Source organism: Pantherophis guttatus, chromosome 1 (assembly GCF_059756535.1).
Source record: "Pantherophis guttatus breed Tessera chromosome 1, ASM5975653v1, whole genome shotgun sequence".
NCBI classification, from domain to species: Eukaryota; Metazoa; Chordata; class Lepidosauria; order Squamata; family Colubridae; genus Pantherophis; species Pantherophis guttatus.
The window spans coordinates 29,796,496-29,813,188 of NC_142063.1; positions in this window are offsets into that span (position 1 = coordinate 29,796,496).

Here is a 16,693-nt window from a genome sequence, read left to right on the forward strand (position 1 = left end):
AGCCATTGTTTCATAATGTTCACATTTCAAGTAAATTAGAACAAAAGAAATAACAAAACAAAACAATCTGTTTGCTAGCCTTATTTAAATGAACTTTTCTGAGCTTGCAAGCATTACATTTTAAGCTTCCTTAAATCCTAGCATTATCATATTAACAGAAAAAAATTGATTGTTTCTTTATTGATCTGGGAATAAACACCATATTGTTGTAGAAAACCATAATCAGGATATCTTAAAGTGATATTATGTAGCTCTATAATCATGGGTGTGCGCGGCCCCGTTGCGAACTGGTAGTAAAGGTAAGTAGAACCCACCCCTGGTTTGCCACCTTGCACTGACCAAATTTAAAAAGTGAGATAAAATAATAATGGCTGCAATTTCCCAATGGTTATTATTACACTGAGTGCCATGCCAAAAAATGTTGGACAGCACCTAGAAGATATGCACAATTACAGGCATTACAAAAGGCCACACTGCTTAGATCCACCCATATAGCATGCTGATACGTTACAATATTCTAGGTTCTTGGGAAGAACTCAATGCACATGAAGGCCAACACCAGCTAAAGAACTGGCAGCTGTGATGTCACATTGTTCTGTACATTATAATAAGAAGAATAAGAGAAAGAATTGGAGAAGAGAAGATACAAAGACCTGCAAATAGAAATAGAACAACTGTGGCAAAAGAAAGCATAGGTAGCACCAATAAAAATAGGCATTCTGGGGGCAGTCCCAAAACAAGTGGAGCACCACTTGAACTTCATCAGCATTGACAAATTCACCAACAATCAATCACAAAGGGAAAAATTCAAAACAGCTTACATCCTGCAATACCTGTAACACCCCCCCCCACTCCCCCACTTTTGGCACGTGATGGCACGGTGGGCACGGGAGGCTCGTTTTTCGCCCTCCCCAGGCTCCAGAGACTTTCTAGGAGCCTGGGGAGGGGGAAAATGGCTTTCCTCACTCCCCCTGGAGGCCGGAAACAGCCCGTTTCCCGACTTCCAGTGGGCCCAGAAGGCCCAAAAATCAGGTGGCCGGCAAGCACATGCGTCCTGGAGCTGAACTAGGGCAACATTTGCGTGCCCACCTGTGGTACAAGTGCCATAGGTTTGCCATCCCAGTCCTAGGTCTTTGGGAAGGATTCAATAGGTGGACAAAAATCCCAAATTCATGCTGAACATCTAGCTGACTATGTGATGAACCATAATAATACCTTTAACACCATAAACATCCACATCTACATATCTCAGATCCTTAGGAAGGACTTGATAGGTGGACAAAAATGCCAAATTCATTTATTTAATTAATTAATTAATTAATTAATTAATTAATTTCTATACCGCCCTCCTCCCGAAGGACTCGGGGTGGTTAAACATAATATATATACATCAATTTAAAAACCAATTAAAAGTAATAAATAATTTTGGCTCAGAATTAAAACCTAATTAAAACACCCAATTTAAAATCATTCACAAAGATAGCCCAGCCTGGCGGAACAGTAGGGTTTTAAGAGCGCAGCGAAATACACGGAGATCAGAAATCTTACGTATTTCCGGTGGCAGTTCGTTCCAAAGGGCAGGAGCACCCACAGGGAAGGCCCTCCCCCTGTGTGTCGCCAGCCGACATAACTTGGCCGATGGCACCCTGAGGAGCCCCTCTCTGTGGAAGCGAACTGGCCGGTGGGAAATCCAGTCTGAACATCTGGCTGACCATGTGATGAACCATAATAATAAATCTGTTAATGTAATAAAGTAAATACAAAGAAGTCAATGATGAAAATAAAGAATTTCAGTTTCTAGTAAAATTAAAATGCCAATAGTGAATCAAAACTCGAATGTCTAATTTTCCTGTGTTTTAGTTGCCAGGATTCTAGAGTTTAGCACATATTCAAAGGTGGTTGTTTTTATTATGCCTCCCACATTCTTCACTGTCTCTCATTAGCTCCCTTTGCAACATCAGAAGAGGAGAACAGCACATTATCTATCCTAACCTGGCAATTACAAACTGATAAGCAGTCAGATGGATACAGGAGAGAGGTTTTTAATTAGCAACATTTCCCTCCTCTTGAAGTCAGGAAATCCTGATTCAAAGCATAAGGTCAGGTTAATGGGAGGAAGCAGAGGCAGACTTTTGCAGATAAATACCGTAAGTGACAGCATATCTCTTAGAATAGAGTGGACGTTGTAACAGTCTCACGCAGACATCCCTAAACATTGCTTTTTCTGGAGCTGAGCAAAAAAGTTGAAGTCTTCAACTATAGAAGCTATACTGCCTTTGGCCACTCAGGATGTCTTTCTTTAATATGTGTATGTAATTTAATTGATGGGGAGAGAAGTTAGGAAAAAAGATGCCCATTTTTTTCCCATGCTGATCAGCAGACAAGCTACAGGCCATGCCACAAAAACTGTGTGTGGAGCCAAGAAAAAAAGAATTGATTTTATTTCCATTTAAACTGAATTAAATACAGTTAATTCAATTATTTTCCACCTGTGTATTTAATTCTTTTTAGTGACATTCAATAAGGCATTTTTGGAAGTCTTTTATTTGGGTATCTACCGGAGGGGGGAAGGGGGGGCAAAAAAAAGTTAGGACAGGACTGTAACACCATTAAAAAAAACCCACCTCTTTTTACATTCATCATACATGACATATGTAAAAAATAGGGTAAGTCTGCAATTAGTCACAGCTGCCAAGTTTTCTTTTTCTTTTTTTTTATCCCTCCCAGATACTGTACCCCAATGGACATTTCTATCTCTAATACCTTACATGCAGCCCTGAGGCCTTAGTACTGAAGGAGCCATGACTTTACAAATTTGGGATTCTGGGTTCCTACATTATGGACGCCCTCTGTAAATTACTCTATTTGAGGTATGTTGATTCAAAAATTGTTGCCCCATGATGCATGGGTTCATCCAATTAAAAGTTACAATCAATCACAGACAAGCATTTTAGTAGTAGATTGATGCTGAGAATGGCTTCTGATGAGAATATTATGTTCCAATTTATTTATCTTCAACTGGCAATTAATCCCACTGTGTTATATAAACCTCAAACCTTGATTTGTTTTATCAAGAAGAGTGTACATTTTGTAAGCCTTGAAAAAAATTGATAAATTCGGGAAAAACAAATAAACAAATATTTCTGCTTTTTTTTTTTTTTAGATTGATCTGCCTTATTCATTTGTGCCTGGAAGCTGTTTGTTCAAAACATGAAATATAGTAGCTGTTCTGAATGCATTCATTAGCTTAAGTTTTCTGACAGCTTCAGTAAGTAAGAGTTTGCAACTCTTTTAATGGCCTCCCCATATGGAGGCGATTCCTCCTCTCCCATTACTAATCCTAATGGAATTCAGTCAGATTTGCAAATGAGATCTTCATTGTTTACACTACATCCCATCAAGCTCATAAATATTGATTTAACCTCTAGAAAAGTCAGATAATACCATGTGGATTGCAGCAAAATAGATATTTCTTTAAATTTGAAATGCTAATTATTTCACATGGAAAAGCATGGGCAGCAGAGAAAAGAGGATGGCTTTGAGTTAAACGCATCACTGAATGTGCTGAGATTTAGAGGCTGATCAGACCATTCTTTTGAAATTGTATAGTTTACCATGGAGATGAGCTTGGATGATCTTGAAAAAAATGTGTTTCAGATATGGATGGGACACCACCAGAAACTCCCCAAACTATGGATCAGATTGGAAAACTAAAAAACATTCCAGAAGAAAGCAATAAATCTAAAGCCACTTCCAAACTCTGTCAAGAAAACTATGTAGTCACCAAAAATCAAATTCTGCCTAATGATGTCTTCACCTTTTACCATATATTTTACATTCATAATAGTTTGCATTTGTATCCTACTCATGTGAGAATCACATTTATGAAACATTTATTTATTTGTTTAACAAATTTATATAGCCACCCACTCATATATAGTGACTCTGGGTGGTATACTACATTAAATATCCAGTTAAGAGCCCAGTTTAATCCCATCTCCGCCCCAAATAAATGTTTGTCAATTTTACCAAGGAAATTTTACTTTTTATTATTATTAGGACATTTTCTAAGAGCTTCCCTCTTCAGGTAAACTGAATTCGATTCACTACTCAATACTCACAAAAAGTGATTATATAAAAATTAATATTTAATAATTGTATCAAATATGACAACTCAGAAGATTATTTTGATCATTCTTAAATTGAGTAGAATCATGAATTGGCAATAAAGCTGGAGATGAAAAAGGATGCAAACTGTAGTTTTGTTGGTTTGAACTATTTAATAATGATTTTTCATCAGGATTTCCATGGTATAGATTTCATATTGGACAGAATAGAGTTCATAACTTCCAAAGGAAACAAATAAGTTTATCCCAGGAGAGAAACTTTATCTGTTGAAAGTAGTGGAGATTGACGATGGCATTTCAATAACTGGTGATAGGTCTTCAAGATCTAAGTAATCTGCATCTGAGATGATTTAAATGCCTCTCAGAGGAAGAGATCTGTGACAGAGATCTCATACCCTGAAAATTGTTAGACAAATTTTCTATCACATCCAAAGGTAGTGCCATTGCTCTGTTTGGAGAAGGATCTCTTCTGCTGCCACGTGGAATTGGTGGAACATTTTGAGATATATTTGGCAATTTGTCCCAGTTTTAAACATCATGAATCAACCTCATATTTGCCATAAGTCCTACAAGTCTCCCATAGCATCTGCCTGGATGTTTCAATCCTTCAGAACTGACACCGTTTAGGTTCCTTTGATTAAACAATGCCATCCATTGGAAACCTGGAAGTGCCCCTTGTCTACAGCAGTGCCTGCCCCCCAGAATGAGGTTTCCCCCCCCCTCCCCTCAAGACCTGGACTACCCCATTCATCTGATGTTTAGAAGAGCCTTGAAGGCCTGGATCTTCACCCAGGTCTTTGGCAAGGGAGAGTGAGACCCCACTGTTTCATTCCATCTGGCCTGTCACACTTGCCATCTTTTATCTTTCATTGATGTTATTGTAATTTCTTTGATTGTTGTGACCTGCCCAGACATTGAGTCAGGCAATGTACAAGTTTAATGAATTATTAGCATTAGCAATTGATGTGCAAGGTTGAGACATTTAATACAGCAAGTCTTGTTTTGCTTACTGTGATCATCTAAGCAGTGTCTGATTTCACCTCCTCTTTGTTTTCCTCTTTGTCTTCAGTTCATATTTGAATTTTAAATTTGTTGTTAGCTATTCTCAGGCACTTTAGGATTGTTTAATTAATTCACTGAGTGACTGACCTGGCTGATAAACCTGCAGGTGCCTTGTGAAAACTCCAAAAGATTCTAAACTTTCCTTGCTTTTTCTACGTATTCGTATTAGGTAACCAGAGCGGCTGATTCAAAATGGCATTCAAGAGTCACTGCAGCCATTTGAACCATACTGAATGTCAAGACTTTCCTGAGAAAAACTTCTTAAGGTTTGTTCAAGCGGCAATCTGTTTCTTCTCCTCTTCCTTCTATCTCTCCCCACCCAAGGAGCAGGAAGATCGTGTTAACAAAACCAATTGTTTTTACCCTTAAAATAAATGAGCTAAAGACATTGCTGCAGACATGGTATCGTAAGCTTGGAGCAATTAGCTCTCGCAAATACCAAGACAATCAGTCTACATGCAGACTAAAAGGTCTGCCAAACAATGAAGCTCCCCCACTGCCCCATGAACCTCTGTCATGCCCACGTATGTCACCCACTGTAGCCGAGGGTGTAAGGTTCTTTGATGACCAGGAACCGAAGGCTTTGACTTTACATAAGAAATGTCAGCCCAGTTTGAGGCTAACCCATCAGGTCCTTCCAGCAGTTGATTTGCTGAACCAAGTCAATAAACAAATGCAGGGTTGGGTAGCAAGAGCGGCCATCAGCTTAATTACCTTCCACTCCTCAGTTTTTCCTTTTATTATGTACATCACAGATACTTGTCCGCATTAACATTCCTGGGATTGCAACTGACCAGCCCTTTGTAAAGAGATTGAAGGCAGGGCCTTAATATAGGCTTGTGGGGTGCTTGTATCTCCAACAACAGCTTAATTATAGACATTGTTTACAGATCACTATTCAGTTGAAGACTTGGGGGGGGGGCAGTCCTAATCTGGGGATTAGCACAATTGTTTGCATTTGGTTCTTCTAAGAGTGGAGTGGAAGGAAGTTTTCAAACAAACAGCAGAGAGAGAGAGAGAGAGAGAGAGAGAGAGAGAGAGAGAGAGAGAGAGAGAGAGAGAGAGAGAGAGAGAGAGAGAGAGAGAGAGAGAGAGAGAGAACTTATCTGTTGTGACTCATATGCAGTTTTGCATGTTTCTCTGCATGGGTTTGAATGCTTCAATGCAACAATTTTTAACAAAGACAGTTGCCATTTTATAATCTGAATCTGCTTTGTGGATCGGGAATAGTGTTAAATTATTGGGAATTCAAAAGTTACTGGGAATTCAGGATTAGCTTTTCATCATGGTCTTGGTGATAGACTGTAGATATATTAATTGAGCACTTGAGAATTCTAGGGAGTATGCTTCACAGAATAGTGCTCAATTAGAGGGAAGTCATTTGTGTTCATCACACCAGAAAGAATTTCATTTCAACTTGGATTAGAGCTTTTTCTCTCAGAAAGAATGGTGAATCACTTAAGAATCAACACTCTTAGGGTCTCAAAGACGCAACAACCGTCCTTGGACCCTCCTTCATGTCCCATTAAAAATGTTACATTTAAGAAACTTCCCTTAATTGTACTTCTATACAGTCATTCAAGAAACCCTTGTTGCTGATGACTGAGTGCTCCTGGTGCCCAAAGACAGTGATCTATATTCAGCCTGAACAAATTTTCAGCACCAAATGTAACCAAAGAGCACTGAAATTCTCTTGGCTTGGCTACCAGTCTGAACAAGACTGAATTGTCCAGCTTGTGTTAAATACTAGGAACCTAGACCTCAAAATCACTGTTGATGTCCCCAGGTGATAAATATAATACTTGGGAAGCATAAGCGATGAATTTGTGGACAAAGAAATTGGTTCCAGAATCAGTAAGGCCAGCCAGGCGCTTGGGCACTGCAAATTACTGTGCTCAATCAATATATTTGTATCTCCACCAAGCTGAAAGTCTACAGAGCTATAATTATCCCTTCTCTCCTCCATGGATGTGAGTCCTGGCCTTTGTACCAAAGGCACATCAAACTGGAAAAATTTCAGATGTGCGCCTTCCACTCTATCCTCAGAATTCAGCAGCAAGACTGTCTCCAATCCGGAAGTCTTGGATCCATCAACAATTGAGTCCCTGATTATCAGAGGCCAGATGAGATAGAAGGACTGGGCAGATGAATGACCACACAAGCCCTATAAAGATGCTGTGAAAGAAGCTTTATGTTGTGGTCCGTCAGCAGCCTGCGGAGCTGGCAGCAGAGTTGGACAGTGAGAACATGGGGAGGAACATGGGCCAGTACTGGAGTCTGGGGAAGGCTTGGATGAGGGCTCTGCGTTGGAGGCAGAGAAAGGGCCATCTAGGAGATACATGCTTCTTCCGGAGCCTCCAGTCTCGGACCTCAGTGAGGAAGAGGAACAGGGGGAGCCTGTTCCCAGTGTGAGCATGCGTAGAGCTGCCAGAAGGCAAGAAAAGCTAAAACAAAAGGGACGACTCAGGAGTAGGACTGGGAGATGATTGGCCCCTCCCATAAGACTTAAAAGAGGAGCAAAGGCACGTGGGCCTTTGCAGGAAGCAACATTTGTTCATTCGGTTCAGCTTAAAGCCTGGAGCTCTGTTTGATTCTGGACTCCGTGTGGCTTTGCCAATTAGGTCTTTCGCAGCGTGTCAAGGAAGATAAAGGTGGGTGATTATCCCGAAGGACTCTTTATAACTAATTGGGACTCATCTGTGAATGAACAGAATTCACAGCTGTTGCAATAAAAAAGGTTTTTTGGACTACTCGTGTGTTTTAATGATTCAGGAAGCCTAGGTCAGAACACCTTATGCTATTGTAACATCCAGCCAAGAAAACTAAAAATTGTGTCTGATGACAGAACCCACTGCTGAGCCCTGTGCTATGAAGCCTTCACCAGTTCTGATGATAAGTGTCACCAAAAACTAAGAGAAAACTATGAGCAGCATCACAGAATAACACCCACAGTTACAACAATCAATTTCCAGAGTCCCATTGTGCTAGACTCTGTGCTTCCAGACTAGGACTGCAGAGCCACTTATTGTCCAAAGATGAGCTGCACAACTGGGTGACTTCTTCAAACCTGAAACAACACCATATATATCCATCATGACAGCCACTGGGGGGGGGGGGTTGATTTATTTATTTATCAAATTTCTACACTGCTCATCTCACCTAAGTGACTATGAGTGGTTTATAAACAACATGGTGTTTATAATAATTATATTAGCTATATAAATATATTTATCACCAGTTATTTTGTGTGAATGGCCACGGCACAGAATTCCAAGTGTGCCTCCTGCAATAGAGGTTTAGACAAGTAGCAACGATGTGGGCAATTCTCTTCCTATATGTCTACTGATAGGATTCACAATAATTTTTTTTTTAATTGAAAAATTTTACAAAAAAAATGAATTTCCCCTCCATCCCCCCTCCCTTTCCCTCCCCTCATCCCACCCTCCCCCCCAGACTTCCCAGAGCAAAATACAAGGTATTTCATTTAACAATCAAAAGCTAAATTAACCCACCTATCCTCAGACTACTAACTCCCCCCCCTGAAACCTTAGCTCCACTATAGATACAACAATAATTTTTAATTGATTATTATATACCGCCCAGAATCACTTTTTGTGAGATGGGCAGCTATATAAATTTGATTAATTATTTATAATTCCATTATAAATTCTATAATAATTCTCTCTCTATCCAGTGCATAATTAATGCATGGATTTTAGTCTCACAAATAGTTATCATCCCTAATTTGGATGACTCTGTAACAAGAATTGAACCAATTCAGGGAACTTCAGCCTACCAATCGCTGATAGCAATGACAGTACCAGAGGTGCTTTTTTTCCAAAAGGTTCTTGGTTTTCTGTGGGGTGTTTTGTTTTGTTTTGTTTGAAAATGTTAGAACTGAAGAAGCTTCTTAGATGAGAAATGAAACGTTTTCAAAGGAAAAAAACCAAGAACGTCCAGTTGCCTTTTGGAAAAAAAAGCACCTTTGGGACAACCATGACCTGGATGATTGAGAATCTCCATAGACAGTTAATGATGACAATATTCTCATGAATATCAACATTAACTAGAGAGCCCACTCTTTCATGAACTGCTTACAGATATCAGAAGGCAATTGCTCTAGTGCTCTAGTGGTTGGGAAAATTCTGGACTAGATGGACCTTTTCCTATCAGTCAATATATGCAAAAAGCCCAAGTCTACATATGGCTGTTGATGGGCATTTGCACTTAACTAGTTCACCATAAATTGGAGCTCAGATGCTTTGATCTGTCAGTTTCCTTTTCTGCTGGCGGAGAGATGGTGGTCTGAGCTGCTCGAGAAAAACATCAGATGGCTATCACACCCATTCCTAGACAACCTTTCAGATATGGGAATTATTGTTCCTGACTTAATGGAAGTTTTCAGCAAGCTTCCTGTCAAAATTGAAGCGGTATGCGCATGCTAGACATGATGTAATTCACAATTATTAATAAAAGAGATGTTCAAAATGAGAGCCATAATGCCTTGTTCACATCAGCCCAGATGTTTGCAAAAGGAAAACCAGCCCTAATGCAGAGTCTCTAGTATTAATGGGAAGGAATGTTTAAGATGTGATGGGGGTCACTCAATATTACTGAAGGCTAGAAAGATCATGGGAGGAAAAAAAATCCAGCTGTGGATTTGGGGGCAATGTGCTATTAACCTTTGTCAATACAGCTGTTTGTTAGAGTTAGAAAAAGAAATAAAATATGACAATACAGCAAACATGCATTTAAGCTTTCATTATTGTATGGAAGAAAAACTGGCCATCGTTATTGATGGTCTGAGATATAAAAGGTCTGCATTTGCTTTCCGTCCACACATTTCATCAATGCCCATAAGAAGCATGGACTGAGAGATTGAAGAATATCTTTTCTAGGGTTCAATGAACAGAATAGTTTAACAGACTGAACCAGAGCTATGCCCAAACCCAAACTTTTCTTTTTTTAGGAAGACTGTGTCTTTCCTTCAGAATTCTCAGAGGTTTTCAACATTAGATAGTCTTTGGCATGAATACATAGCATCAATGAACGTATTCCTTTATCCTAAGATGTGAGAGAAGATGCCAGTTATTGCAGCCTGAGATAATGCCAGCTAATAAATTGGGACAACCCATGCCAGACACTCTTCTGAGCTGTGGGTTCATATGACATCTCAATGTTGAGACTTTGGAAAAAGTTCAGAGAAGAGCAACTAAAATGATCAAAGGCCTAGAGACTAAAACATATGAAGAAAGAATGCAGGATTTGGGTTTGTCTAGTCTAAAGAAAAGAAGAATTAGGGGTGACATGATAGCAATATTCCAGTATTTGAGGGGCTGCCACAAAGAAGAGGGGATCAAATTATTCTACAAAGCACCAGAGGGCAGGACAAGAAACAACAGTCGGAAACTAATCAAAGAGAGAAGCAAACAGGAATTAAGGAGAAACTTCCTAACAGTGAGCACAATTAACCAGTGGAAAAGCTTGCCTTCAGAAATCGAAGATGCTCCATCACTGGAGGTTTTTTAACAGACTAGACCCGTGATGGCGAACCTATGGCATGTGTGCCATAGGTGGCACACGGAGCCATATTGGTGGGCACACGAGTGTTGCCCTAGCTCAGTTCCGGCATGCATGCGCACATCGGCCAGCTGATCCAGGCCTTCCGGGCCCACCAAAAGTTGGGAAACAGGCTGTTTCCGGCCTCTGGAGGGCCTCCGTGGGGGTGGGGGTGGGGAAGGCCTGTTTTTCGGTCTCCCCAGGCTCCAGAGGCTTTCTAGAAGTCTGGAGAAGATGAAAACAGCCTCTCCCCCCCCCCCCAGAAATCTCCAGTGGCCGGAAACATCCCGTTTCCCGACTTCTGGTCCCACTAGAGGTTGGCAAACAGGCCATTTCCGGCCTCCAGAAGGCCTCCAGAGGGGTGAGGAAGGCCGTTTTCGCCCTCCTCAGACTTCTAGAAAGCCTCTGGAGCCTGGGGAGACCGAAAAACGGGCCTACCAGGCCCACCATGCCATCACTTGCCAAAAGTGTGGGGAGCGGGGGGAGGGTCGCATGCGGGGGGGCCATTGAATTATGGGTGTGGGCACCCATGCGTGCAACCTCCCCCCGCTTTTGGCACACGACGGCAAAAAGGTTAGCCATCACTGGACTAGACAGTCATTATCTGAAATAATATAGCTTCTCCTGCTTGAGCAGGGGGCTGGATTAGAACACCTCCAATGTCCCTTCCAGCTCTCTTCTATTCTATTCACTTGCCCAAAATGTCAGTATGTGGTTGGCAACTGTCTCACCTTTGTCGAAAATATGTCAATGTGACACACTTACAGTATGCCTCACAAGTAGTCCAAATTGGAGACAAAATGAGAAATATTAGCTTCATTCATTCCAAACTCAAAGATGTGGTTGAATTTTCTCCACTTGGGTTATATGTGTGAAATGACTTCACTGCTACAAGAAGTTTATTTTTGAAGTAATGTCTGTGCCAGCCATTAAAGACATCACTCCAGATCCATGCCTAATTATCACATTCAAATGAGCACTTGATCCATGCCTAGTGCTGTATCCAGAAGGATCAGGACTGATATTGCAGTAACCCCAGGCTATTCTTGATGTCCCCTCATTTTCCCAGTTGCCATGCTTCACTTTTTTTACCCACAATGCACTAAAATGTGAACTACTTGCTGCTTTGAAAAGTTGATGGACTCAATCATAAAAAGGCAACTTATCATAATGCCCAAGTAAAGGGGAGACTCGGGATAGCATGGAAGAGGCTTTGCACTCTAGCATTGATCAGACCTAATTAATTGGTATGGAGGCTGCCATAATGAATGCATGTACCAGCCTCTTTATTTCAAAACAGAATGCATGGAAAATCATTTGAATTAAGAATAAATTATACACTTAAGATCAGGGATGCTATTCAGCAGGTTCTGACAGGTTCTGGTGAACTGGTAGTGGAAATTTTGAGTAGTTTGGAGAACCGGCAAATACCACCTCTGGCTGGCCCCCGAGTGGAGTGGGAATGGAGCTTTTGCAATATCCTTCCCCCGGGAGTAGGGAGGGAATGGGGATTTTGCAGTATCCTTCCCCTGGAGTGGGGTGGGAATGGAGATTTTGCAGTATCCTTCCCCTGCCATGCCCATCAAGCCATACCACGCCCACCAAGCCACACCCACAGAACCGCTGGGAAAAAAATTTGAATTCCACCACTGCTTACGATGACTTTGAGAGGAGATCTAAGCTGGCATTCCTTTCATATATCAAAATTACTCTTCCATTTATAGGAAAATGATAGGCAATATACATAGCACAATATGCACTGCAGACATACTACGAGCACACGGTGATTTATGTGATTAAGTGATCTTTTGGAGACTGAAATCAACCCCACTGAAAAGAATATAGAGCTATATTTTGAGGAGGTCAGTTTACATGTGGATGAATGTTTTCATGAGGAAACATGGTATTATGGTCTGTTTCCTATTTGCTTGTTAAATACCAGCACCATTAAAAAAAAGCAATGGCATTAAATCCACCATTTTAACCTAACATCTACCCACAATTACTGCTAAAATAAGTCAGTAATTTTGAGTTATACAAGCACAAATGAAAACATCTGTAACCAATCACCATTTTTCTTTTTGTTTCTTCACCCCTCTTTTTGACCATTTTACATCTTGAAGTTTTATATGCAGTATTTGCAACTCTTGGGTTTTAAAAAATAAATACTGTTAATATTTTTTTCCAAAAAAATTCTCTCTAGACTGGGAAACACATATGCATGAGAAATTTAGCCTGGAGAGAGAGAAAAAATATGGGTGACTTATAACCTCCTGAAAAATAGGAATTTATCATGGAAATTTAGTTATAGACCTATAACTAAAACAATATTCAAGCAGGAAAAGAATGTTTGTTAATCTTTTCTCAGTTGCGTTAACAGCAAAATTACAAAAGTCTATACATTATATAGTATCACAAAGCACAGGTTATCATATATTGTAAATATATGCAATCCAATGAAATTAGTATTATTTATTTTAAAATAAGCAAAATACTCATGAGTCAGAGTATGGTAGAGAGAAGAAAAGTAGTGATGAAAAAACTTTAAAAGCGTTTTAGGGGACCACAGTGAAATCGTTCAGAATCAGTTCCTTCCATAATCTTGTATGTAGATTCCTGCTATCTAGTATTACACTGAAGTGATTTTTTTTCCTCTGACAACAATGTTGTGGGAGCTTCGTCACTTGAGACTTTCAAGAAAAGATTGGACTGCCATTTGTCAGAAATGGTGTAGGGTCTCCTGCTTGAGCAGGAGGTTGGACTAAATGACATATAAGGTCCCTTCCAACTTTGTTAACCTGTTAAATGTTCATTTCCCCACAAAAGTGAATAGATGCCATTAGATAAACATCAGGAGCATGGAATGTCAATCATCAGTTATTTTATTTTATTTTTATAGCAGAGAATACCAAATTACTGACTCATTACAATTATTACAACACATACAGAACATCAGCAAGTATCCAGTCCAGAAGCAAGTACCCAGTTTCCAATATGAAAGTGCCCTTTTCCAGATGCCTATGCAAACATCAAGGGGAGCTTTGCGGGTAGAATTGTGCGCAGAAGGTTTTTATGCAAACAAGAACTGCACTGTTGGGATTCTTGCTACATGAAAGCCTGCATCAATACAGCTTGGCATCTTACTTTTCCACCTTTTGGGGGGGTATCATGCCATTTCTTTTTACAGCTTATTTTATGAATGTACAGCTGTCTGCCACACCAGCTTCTAGGTGAGGTTACAGTGCCACCATGAGGCACCATATTACCAATTCCACCTTCTAGGGAAACTTCAGACACAGCTAGCCAGATATTATTCTATGGGGTTCAAACCCTCTATCAGGAATTGAACTCATGTACCATTGCATAGATGAGAGTAAACTATTTACAGCTTACATAACATCCTGACATTTCAGTTGTGCTACTATATCCAAAGATTGCACTATTAATTCCTTTCTCTCCCCCCCCCGTCTTTTCTCCCGTTCCCCGAAATAAAAGAGAGAACAGAGTAACCAGGGAGCCTCTGAGAGATAGGCCATTCCCCTTCCCATTCTTGAAATTCCCCTCCCTCCAAAAAAATTAGGGGAAATTTGGAGAGCCTGTTCTTTCTGATGACATCAGGGCAACTTCTTTTGACCCTTGTTATATTAGGAGGCAGAATTAAAGTGCCTAATCCCTCATCTGTTCCAGAATTTCTCAGCTTCACATAGGACTCTAGGAAGTATACATTAATGAAAAAAGTTTGAAACAATACAACAGATAATGTCCAGTAAGACCAATAAAACATAGCCTATTTATTTTATTTATTTATTTTATTAAATTTATATACCGCCCTACTCCCGAAGGACTCAGGGCGGTGAACAGCCAAAAAATAAAACACATAGATTACAAAATTTAAAAGACAGTATAAAACCACATTAGATAATTTGGCCCGGGACAAATTAAAACACCTCCAATACTTAAGACAAATTTAAAATTTAAAAAGTTAAAAGGGAAAAAAGTTAGGCCAGGCCGGCCTGTTGAAACAGAAAGCATTCTGAAGGATCCAATATGAGTCAGTTACCGGAACCAGAGGGTTACTGTTCCAAGTTTTCGGACTCATGCTGGAACCCATCCATAGGAAACATCTTTCTCTCCAGAATGTGTGCATTGGGCTGTTCTATGAGTAGCATTTATTTTGTGCCTGGTTGTATATGGCTTTTAGTTGTTAATTGGGGTGTTGATGGCCAGCTACATCCCAATTTACAACTAAAACCCACATACCACCAGGCACCATATAAACATTACTCATAGACTAGTTCAGCTCGCACATTCTGGAGAAAGAGAAGTTCCCTATGGATGGGCTCCAGCACAAATCCTAAAGCTTGGAACAATAACCCACTGGTCCTGGTGACCAACTCACATTGGATCCTGCAACATTATCCTGGGACACCTATATTTGCCTTTGTCTGTGAGAAAACATTTTCACCACATATAGAATAGAATAGAATTCTTTATTGGCCAAGTGTGATTGGACACACAAGGAATTTGTCTTGGTGCATATTCTAGGCCAAGCTTGGAAATAGAGCCAGGTTTTTAAAGTCTGTTTAAAGGAGGTCAGGGTAAAGGTAGTATGAATCTTGGGGGACTGCTGTTCCAAAAGGCATATGCTACAACAGGTTGGGAGAGAGAAAAATATTACTTCAAAACTGGAACAACTTCAGTTAAAAAATAAACATAGCATGCATTGAATTCATTGGGAGTGGGAAAGAGGAGCTGACACTGATTGAAAGTTTTAATGTAAAGGAGGAAAGAAGATGTGACAATTGATTCAGCAGATGGAGGCAAAGGCCTAATCTAAAAAAACGCTTAAAACAATAGGACTTGTCATCTCAAATATGTGCCAAGAACCATAACATAAACAGGAGCAGGTATCAGATTAAAAATGAACTCAATAACATATTTCAACCCTGTTGAGCTGATCAGGGATTTTAGAATTAGATTAAATAACAAGCAACTTCCACATAGAGAAGTATCAAATGGCATAGGGGGTCAAATTCTATCCAAAAAACTTACTCTGCTCTATCCCACAGATCCTACAATTGCCAGCAGGGTTTTTTCCCCACTGGACCAATTAACATTGCTTCATCCATTGCCAAAGTTAAGCCAAAGAAAGTACCTTGCTCAGCGGGGTGGGACAAGCAATCTACCAGCATCAAAGGTAACTCTTAGAAACTTTTGGATAATTGCTTTTAAGGATACATTAAAATCTAAATTCCCTGTCTTGCTCCCAATGATGTCACTGGCCAGCAAAATCTAACTGCCTATGTCAGTGATGGCTAACCTTTTTGCCATCGCGTGCCAAAAGCGGGGGGGAGCACGGTGGGGTCACACGCATGCGTACCCACATTCATAATTCTATGTGCCCCCCTGTGCTCCCCCCACTTTTGGCACGTGATGGCACGGTGGGCCCGGTAGGCCTGTTTTTCACTCTCTACAGGCTCCAGAACCTTTCTAGGAGCCTGGGGAGGGCGAAAACGGCCTTCCCCACCCCCCAGAGGCCCTCCGGAGGCCAGAAAGTGTGTTTCCTGACTTCTGGTGGGCCCAGAAGGCCCAAAAATCAGCTGGCCGGTGCACGCATGCATGCCGGAGCTGAGCTCGCGTGCCCACCGATATGGCTCCACGTGCCACCTGTGGCACTCGTGCTATAGGTTCGCCATCACGGACCTATGTTGTACAATAGGTTTATTGTAATGTTCACTATAGATTCACTATTACCGAATTTCTAACAGGCTGGGAGAAAATCCATATACAATCTGGATTAAGGGGCACTGTCTTCATTCTCCATTTGCTATGAATTCATGCTGAGCCTCCAGCAATAGCCTCAGGCAAATAGGCACCTGATACTACATAGTGAATAATAATAAAATCAGAAGCCACAACCAATAGACAAAGCCAAAATTCAAGAT